At 34.4% G+C, this 8,827-nt stretch overlaps 1 long non-coding RNA gene across 1 annotated transcript; it reads left to right on the top strand.

Annotated features, from left to right (window-relative positions):
- Window positions 1-351: 351 nt before the first annotated feature.
- Window positions 352-7,734, top strand: LOC103792010 (uncharacterized). Its single transcript, XR_618613.5, has 6 exons — window positions 352-412; window positions 3,665-3,730; window positions 4,897-4,917; window positions 5,005-5,031; window positions 6,119-6,253; window positions 7,471-7,734. It is a non-coding gene; the product is annotated as an uncharacterized LOC103792010 (long non-coding RNA).
- Window positions 7,735-8,827: the final 1,093 nt, after the last annotated feature.

Genomic DNA, 8,827 nt, shown 5'->3' with positions numbered 1-8,827 from the left:
TTCTGTCCTAGAGTTGTTCCACCTTGGACACATACTTGTGGAAACAGAGCAGATGGTGTATCACAGAAACATCTTTATCACTGCTATTATTTCTGTGCTTGGCTTCCTCCAGCATGCTTTTTCATTGTCTGACTCATTCATGCCTAGACTAACACTGGAATTAACATACAGTGGGTCCAATTGTTTCCTAGTTGCTTGGCTTCACAATCATCTATTGCAAAATTACTTTGTTAAGGTTATTTTTATCATTTGTAGAGACAGATTTTGGGCATTGCTTTTAGTTTTCATTATTTAACAAAAACAAATGTGGCATTTCAGTGTGTTTAAATACATTGGTCCTCTAGGGAAGCAGATCATCTCCTGAGGCTTCACTTCAACTTCACTACTTCTGGAGTCTCATCTTGAGTGAAAGGTAATATGTTAATGTATAATCTAATATGATAGCTTAGTCTAGACTGTTGCTTCCTAAAATATTTTGAAAACTAATTATAAAAATATGTATTTGTGTAATGATAATTTCTCATAAAGAAACCATTGAGAGAAACGATGACCCTTTTAGGATCTGAAGGTGAGTTGAGAATCTCAATTCCTGTAAGTTGAAATCAGCAATCATTGTGCAAAGTAAATAATGTGAAATATGAAGACAAATTCCAGCTTCTCTCCTCATAGAAATTCCTAAAAAACTTTTTATTGCCTTGTCTAGATACTGGCATCTACTCTCCTACTTATTATTTTACCTTTAACTTAAATATGAAGTTCAAATTTTAAGAAAATAGCATATGTTCTCCTTTTTGCAAATGTATATATTGTTTCACAAGTTTAGCTTTTAAAAATTTACTTTATTCCCACAAGTAAACATTTCTCACTAACTTTTCATTTACCTTTCCATCATTTGAAATAGTTATGTTATTCCACATAATAAAAAATACTGTATAACAGTAACGCTTTACTATCTTACTGATTTATACTATTTGTTTTCATTCACTTTTGATATGGCCGAAAAGAAAGATTTTACTATTTCATATTTTCACTATTTTGTCATTGGGAAATATTTTTTTAAAAACCGTTACATATATATTTATATATCTATGTCTATATATCCATCTTTCAGTGTATCAAGGTTAGTAAAAGGAAACCACTCTTTTATAAGCATGTTTTGATTCAGTACTTTCAATACAATTTACAGGCATAAAAAACACTAACCACTAATGTTTTCTTTTTCTTTTATTTTATTTTATTTGAAATGGAGTTTCACTGGTGGAGTGCAGTGGCACAATCTCAGCTCACTGCAACCTCTGGCTCCCAGGTTCAAGGGATTCTCCTGCCTCAGCCTCCGAAATAGCTGCGATTAGAGACTTGCACCACAGTATCTGGCTAATTTTGTATTTTTTTTTTTTAATTTTTTATTGGATTATAGGTTTTGGGGTACATGAGCAGAGCATGCAAGACAGTTGCGTAGGTACACACATGGCAGTGTGCTTTGCTTTTCTTCTCCCCTTCACCCACATTTGGCATTGCTCCCCAGGCTATCCCTCTCCACCTCCCCCTCCCACTGGCCCTCCCCTTTTCCCCCCAATAGACCCCAGTGTTTAGTACTCCCCTTTCTGTGTCCATGTGTTCTCATTTTTCATCACCCACCTATGAGTGAGAATATGCGGTGTTTCATTTTCTGTTCTTGTGTCAGTTTGCTGAGGATGATGTTTTCCAGATTCATCCATGTCCCTACAAACGACACGAACTCATCATTTCTGATTGCTGCATAATATTCCATGGTGTATATGTGCCATATTTTTCCAATCCAGTCTATTATCAATGGGCATTTGGGTTGATTCCAGGTCTTTGCTATTGTAAACAGTGCTGCAATGAACATTCGTGTACATGTGTCCTTATAGTAGAACGATTTATAGTCTTTTGGATATATACCCAGTAATGGGATTGCTGGGTCAAATGGAATTTCTATTTCTAAGGCCTTGAGGAATCGCCACACTGTCTTCCACAATGGTTGAACTAATTTACACTCCCACCAACAGTGTAAAAGTGTTCCTTTTTCTCCACATCCTCTCCAGCATCTGTTGTCTCCAGATTTTTTAATGATCGCCATTCTAACTGGCGTGAGATGGTATCTCAATGTGGTTTTGATTTGCATCTCTCTGATGACCAGTGACGATGAGCATTTTTTCATATAATTGTTGGCCTCATATATGTCTTCTTTCGTAAAGTATCTGTTCATATCCTTTGCCCACTTTTGCTAATTTTGTATTTTTAGGAAAGATGGGGCTTCACTACGTTTGTCGGGTTGCTCTTAAACTCCAGACCTTAGGTGACCTGCCTGACTCAGGCTCCCAAGGTGCTGAGATTACAAGCGTGAGCCACTGAGCTCAGCCAAAAAACACTAACGTTTTCATGCTTTCTGTATCATAAAATTACTGATGGATAGGTTTATCTATCAGGTGATAGAAAAACCCCAAGATACATATTATTTTATGTGTAATGTGGTTACTCTAATACCAGAAATTTCAATTTAAATAACTGAGGCAAATCAATGAATAAGTAACAAAGTAAATGCAATAAATCATGAGTTCTGCTTTATGTTTTAGAGATTTAGGGTTATTTATTAATAATAGTAATTTTTTTGTAATTAGGTGAAAAATATTCTTGAAATGTTTTATCACAAGTTATTAGTAAAAGAGATTAAATAATAAAGGCCATTACCTTTATATGAATTACTCTATTGTTTGCAATAAACAAGTAAAAATGTCATTTATTTGTAAGTCTTGTGGCAAAAATGTGTTTCAATGAAAATGTTTTTAGTTAGATGTTTATAATTTGCAAATAAATAATCTGTTTAACTTTTTCTGTTTAATAGTGAAAGAACTGGGTTAACTAGCTTATACATGTTTATGATAACATATCACAGTCTCATATGAGGTCAATTTTGCTGAATGAGTTTATTTAAACTATTAAGTCATTTTCATTAATTTTACTTCTCAAAGAAGGTATGAATATTTTCCCTGTGACTTCTTAGCAGTTTGATTGTTCTCTACCCAGTATCATTACAGTTCTAATCTGAAGGTTACACCATTTTTGCAACTGTCAAAACAGAAACCTGGTTCATTTTCAGTGACTTTATTATAAAGCCAGTGCCAATTGCTTGTCATTCTAATGTCTAAACATCTCTTTACACTGTACCTTAAATTTCATCCCTAATGTCATTACGTAAGGCTCCCCTATAATGTCACAAAACCTAAGTAATCATGCTGTTTCCAGTTTTGTCCGCCCTACATTTTGAACTGTTTGCACTTTCAATGTGGTATCCTCTCTTTTGCATTTTTTGCAATCTCCCAACACCACTTTAATCATCCCATGTAATCCAACTCAAGCATTACTTTCTTCTTCACCTTTATACCCCTATTCCTTTGGTCTGTTTAAAGTGTTGATTTGTGTGTTTCCGTAATGCCTTAGCCTTTCCATATCAGAGCACTCACTTTTACTTATCAATGTTGCCAATAAATCTCCAAGTTTCATGCTGTCAGGCAGTGGGTTTTAATTGTCTTTCTATCTGGAGTTTGTCTCCCAATGCTTTAGAGCACAGCATAATCAAGAAAATTTTGATGGATGAATACGAGAAAAAAATGTGATACTGAATTTCCACATATGTTTTCAGAGGACCCAGCCAACTATGAAGTTCCTTGTCTTTGCCTTCCTCTTGGCTTTCATGGTTTCCATGATTGTAAGTATTTCAGGACATTGGAAGAATATGTTCTCAGTACCTATCCCAAGAGTCATTCTATTCTTTGTATTCTGGCATATACTGGTGTTTACTTGAATACAGCTTTACATGTTTTAATGTTTCCATATGAACATTTTCTCTGCATTAACCTACATAAATTCTTTAAGGATTTAGAATAAATATTCATGTTCACCTTCATACACTAAAGTGTGTTTAGTTTAATATGGAGTAAAATAAAGTTTTAATGAGCTTCTTAAATATGTGGAACTGAAAGCTGTAAAAATATCTTTAAACATGTACTGCTCTTGAACACACGAATCTAGAAATCTCATTAATTAACTAGATGCACTGGAGTGGAATCCAAGTCTTAGAAAATGTCAAAATAGAAATTTTCAAGTCATTCCTTGCAAAAACTAACTTAAAACTAGCACACACTTATTTAGCAAATCCTTTCTAAAATAAAGCTGCTTATTTTTGACTATAAAACAAAACTTCAGATCTTTTACATGAGTTCCCAGACTGTATTATCATTTACTACTGTGTATCATTAAGTAAAGCCCTTGACTTCTCTAGAGCTCTTTCTTCTACTCTACTTCCTTTTCTTTCTCCTGTTTCTTTCCTTGCTATGACATTACTAGGTAATTAACTACAAAAGAATAAAAATACTTCAACTTAACAGACATTTCAAAAACTAATTTGATTATAAAATCACAGTTTACTGCATTCTTTGTTATAAAAGGATAGGTCTCTAAAAAATAAAAATATAAGGAAAACAGAAAAATATAATGCTTGTCTCTGTCACTAAATAAACATTATATGTGAGTCACTTTTGAGCTACTGAGAACATATTCTTATGAAAAACTACAAAGTTTCATTTTTCATTCACCAGTGATAACCATTTACTCCCTTTCACACACAAAAGAGGTATAAATCAAAATAAATTTATATTTGAATATAGCACACTAATTATAGAAAAGCATACTGTTAACTCATTTTAAAGATGTCATAAAGCAAAAATAACTAATTTAGTGTCTATGGATGATTTGCCTACATTCTGTTTACTTTATTCACAATTGTGGCTGCTGAGTTCATTTTTGTACCAATCTGGAATTACATCTTGATTAACACTGAGATATTAACTATTTTGTCATTTTCTGTTTTCTAAGGGAGCTGATTCATCTGAAGAGGTGAGTCATTTTCATTCACTGGAAAACTGAAGTTTTGTCCTTCCTACATTTGTATTGAATTATTAAGCTTTTCTTCATTTTTCACAGAAATATCGTAGATGGGAAAAATACAATGTAAGTATTCTCTGATAATGGGTATAGTACAAATAAATTTTATTATCTGATTACTTATTCTTCTAGAAGAATCAATACTTATTTCTCAAATATGTGTAGTAGTTACAAAAGTGACATTTGTTTTATTTATGATACACAGGTAACAGTCACAAATGTATTGTGACCTGAAACATTTAAAGTGAAACTCATAATGCCAACCTGATTAAACGAATTTCTCTTTGAGCCTCAAGTATCATCTTCTAAATAATCATATTGACCTAAAAAAATAGCTAAAATTCTAATTCTATTAATTGTACTATATTCCTCATGGGGCAAAAAGGCTGATAACTACACAGGATAATGATAAGGTGCAAATTTCCCATATGTTATGTGTAGATATGGGAAATTTGCACCTTTTGATTTTTTTGAGGGTGATAAACTCATTCAATTAAACAGGCCATTTTAAATAAGACGGCAAATTTCATTTATTTAACATTTTTCTTAATGTATCTATCTCGACGTCACAATATTTTGGCATATAATGTTAATGAGATAGGGCTGCAAAATATCTCCTTACTAATATAGTGAATATGTGGGTTAAAGTAACACCAAATAAAAAGATGTTTAAAAAAGGATGATGGTTATTTGTGTTAACAGAAGGAAGAGGTATTAAAGAATGTAGTAATCGTAAGAGACAGCTCATTAACAGTAACTTGAAGAAACACCACATTAGCTGAATTTAGCAAATGTCTCCTTCCCACAATATTCACTGGTGGGCAAAATAGTTGCTGGGAGGTAGTATTTTGAAGAAAATTAAAAACCTTTTTGGAGCAGTAGCCTATAATCACTGTTCCTGCATGTAAAATAAAACCACAAAACTGTAAACACACAGTAGAAAGGTAAATACTCAATCATTTTCAACTGCCTTTAAAATTCATTTATAACCAAAAAGAAAAAAACTAATTAAAAGTTTGGAAAAAATTATATAAGTAATATATAAGTTTCTAAAATTTTAACAATCTAGTTGTCTAATAACAATTATTGTTAAACGTACTGTCATCATCTCAATTTTCTGCAATTTTCTCCCTCTCCTTGTTTGTGTATACAGTGGTATCGCCCTTATCCACAGCCATATCGACAGCCATTTCCACAACCATACCAACCACAATACCAACCACAACCAAACCCATACCAGCCATATTCCTTTTAATATCATTAGTAACTGCAGGACATGATTATTGAGGTAAGATGGGTTTAGTGACGTTTTTGACCTTCTGTAAGTATCAGTGCTGACAGTTAATAGAAGTAAAACAATAACAAGCCACTAAAACAACAGCAGCTCCAGTATAAGAAAGCATCCCGCTGTAGCTCCTTGAAGTGTATTAACTTATCTAAATGGTTCTGAGATAAAGTCTCTTTCCTGCTATGGTTACAAGGCTGGGTTATAGGGTGGGAAACCCTGGGGTTTCTGTCTTGGCCTTGACAACTGCTAGTTTCATGACCTTGAACTACCTACCCCTAATGCTCCCAAACCTCAGTTTTCTCATCAACAAATTGTGTATTATGTTAACATTTAAATACACTTTATAGAATTGGTGACACTTTAGAAAAACATATCACATAAAATCTCTCGATCAGAAAGGTGTATAGTTATAACTGCAGGGCTTCCCTGCCACTAAATCTGTACTTAGGTGTTATGTAAAGTTTTCACTTACACAATACAATCTTTGGAGAAGCTACATAGGCACCATCTGGGAACTTGTGAGAAATTTGCATTTTACACCCTAAGTAACTCTACCGAGCAATTACTCTGGAAATTATTAACATAATGCTTGTCAATATAAAGCAAATATTATCAATTTATTTTTAGAAGGTCAGTTTTATATATCTCTACACAACATTAAATGTTCTAAATTCTATGACAGACTAAATATTTTACTACAAAATAGAGTAAACTGTTGTAGATAAGAGGACTGTTCTACAATTCAAAGTTGAAATAGTCCAAAGTATTTCAATTATTTTTCAGTGCATTTGGGAGATTATATTCCAATTCAGTTCTCTATTGCCATTAATGATATGGGGAAGAGCCTGAACTTGATCCCCTAGGCATTAGGTAATAGCTGATGATATTTAATCAAGGAAAGATGTATTGAAATATTATTTAGGGGAAATATATATAAATGAAATGTGTGCACTGTATTTAAGTAGAAGAATAAAAGAGTATAATGATAGAAAAATTATTTAAATTAAAATTTAAATTATAGATGATGAATGATAATTTTTATTCATTCAAATACCAATTTAATTAGTATTGAATTGTCTAATCCGTGTCAAATATGATCTTGGGCCCTGTATTTTATAAATTAACATCGTATATAAATATCCACTCTGTACCAGGCCAAAACAAATATATTTACAAGGGTAAGAATTTTACAGATAATCTTTTATTTTTCTGTGCAGGTTTGACTGGCAAATACAACTTCTACATGCATATTCACATCCTTCATACCAAGCCACACTATCACCACTTTTTGAAAAATTGTCAAAGAACAATGCAAATGAAGAAAGACTATAATTTACAGTATACTCTTTGTTTCAGGATACTTGCCTTTTAAGTTATCATTTGATGATATAATTGAAATTTAATTGTTAAGCTGTTTTCAGTTTTGTTCTGAGTAATCAAAATCACTTCTCAAAAAGCAATAAATTTCAAGCATATTCTTACGTGTGTGCTCCTTATTTCTCTTTTTTCTATTAGAGGTATGATGATATCTTTCATCATCTTTCCCAGTTTGACTAGCACAGACTGAAGCACACAATGACAGATGTCTTTACTTATCATTCCATCTGTTGTATTTTATATCATACAAACATATGGTCCTCAAACTCACCTAGATTATTACAGCTATTTATGCCAAGATCTGATTTGTCCATGGTTTCCTTTGACACACCACAGTTGCTAAGCCTCCAAAATACATTTTTTATCTCAGCCCCTTTGGACCAGAAGATAACTACCAATTCACTCTACAGCAGTCTGCAGACACTCTGCACATAAGCCATCTAACTAACACTCTCCATTTGTTTGTCAGCAATAACTTTTATTCAAGAAATATTTATTGAATGAAGCCAGCTGTCAGACCTTCTTCTAGATGTTGCAGACAAAGAGAGACAAAAGTCCTGCCTTTAGAGAGTTTACATTGTAGTTGGTGTCCGACCTACCCTCTGTGGGAAGACTGGGCTCATTGGGAAAGAAACCAGACTGCAGGCTAGAGGAAATTCCTTAAGTTCAGGCTTTATTGAGAGGAAAGAGCCTCCGGGCGGGCCAGCCGGGACGAAAAGGAAAAATGGCCACGCCGCTCAGAGGGGCAGGGTTGTTTTATAGGGGGCTGAAGGGCTGGGGGGTGGGGAAGCCAAAAGCCGAGGTGGTGGGCAACTGTTGGTCAGTTTGAACTGCTGGGCGGGAAGCTGGGCGGCGGGAGGGCTAGGGCCGGTATGTAAAGTGAGAGATAAGGGAGCCTCTGTGGGGGAGGGAAAGAGAGAGAGAGAGAGCTTTTGCGGTAGGGGCAGAGTTTTCCAAACATTCCCGACTCCTTAAAGAAAAGAAAAAGAGGGGGTCGGGGTGTTGGTTGTCTCTCTAGCTACTTCCTGCTGACAAGGGTCGACGGGGGGTTCTGAAGAGGTCTCTTTTCTTAAGGAGCCTGGATGTTCAGGGAGAGGTCCGTTTCTTGCACTCATTCAGGGTAGGGTTGGAGCAGCATCTGGTGGATGGTGACTCGAGTCAGTTCTTGAAAGCGCCGCTGTAGGAACTGTAGAAAGC

Source organism: Callithrix jacchus, chromosome 3 (assembly GCF_049354715.1).
Source record: "Callithrix jacchus isolate 240 chromosome 3, calJac240_pri, whole genome shotgun sequence".
In the NCBI taxonomy this organism is placed as follows: Eukaryota; Metazoa; Chordata; class Mammalia; order Primates; family Cebidae; genus Callithrix; species Callithrix jacchus.
The sequence above is the reverse complement of the archived record's forward strand: the minus strand, read 5'-3'. Positions and strand labels throughout refer to the sequence as shown.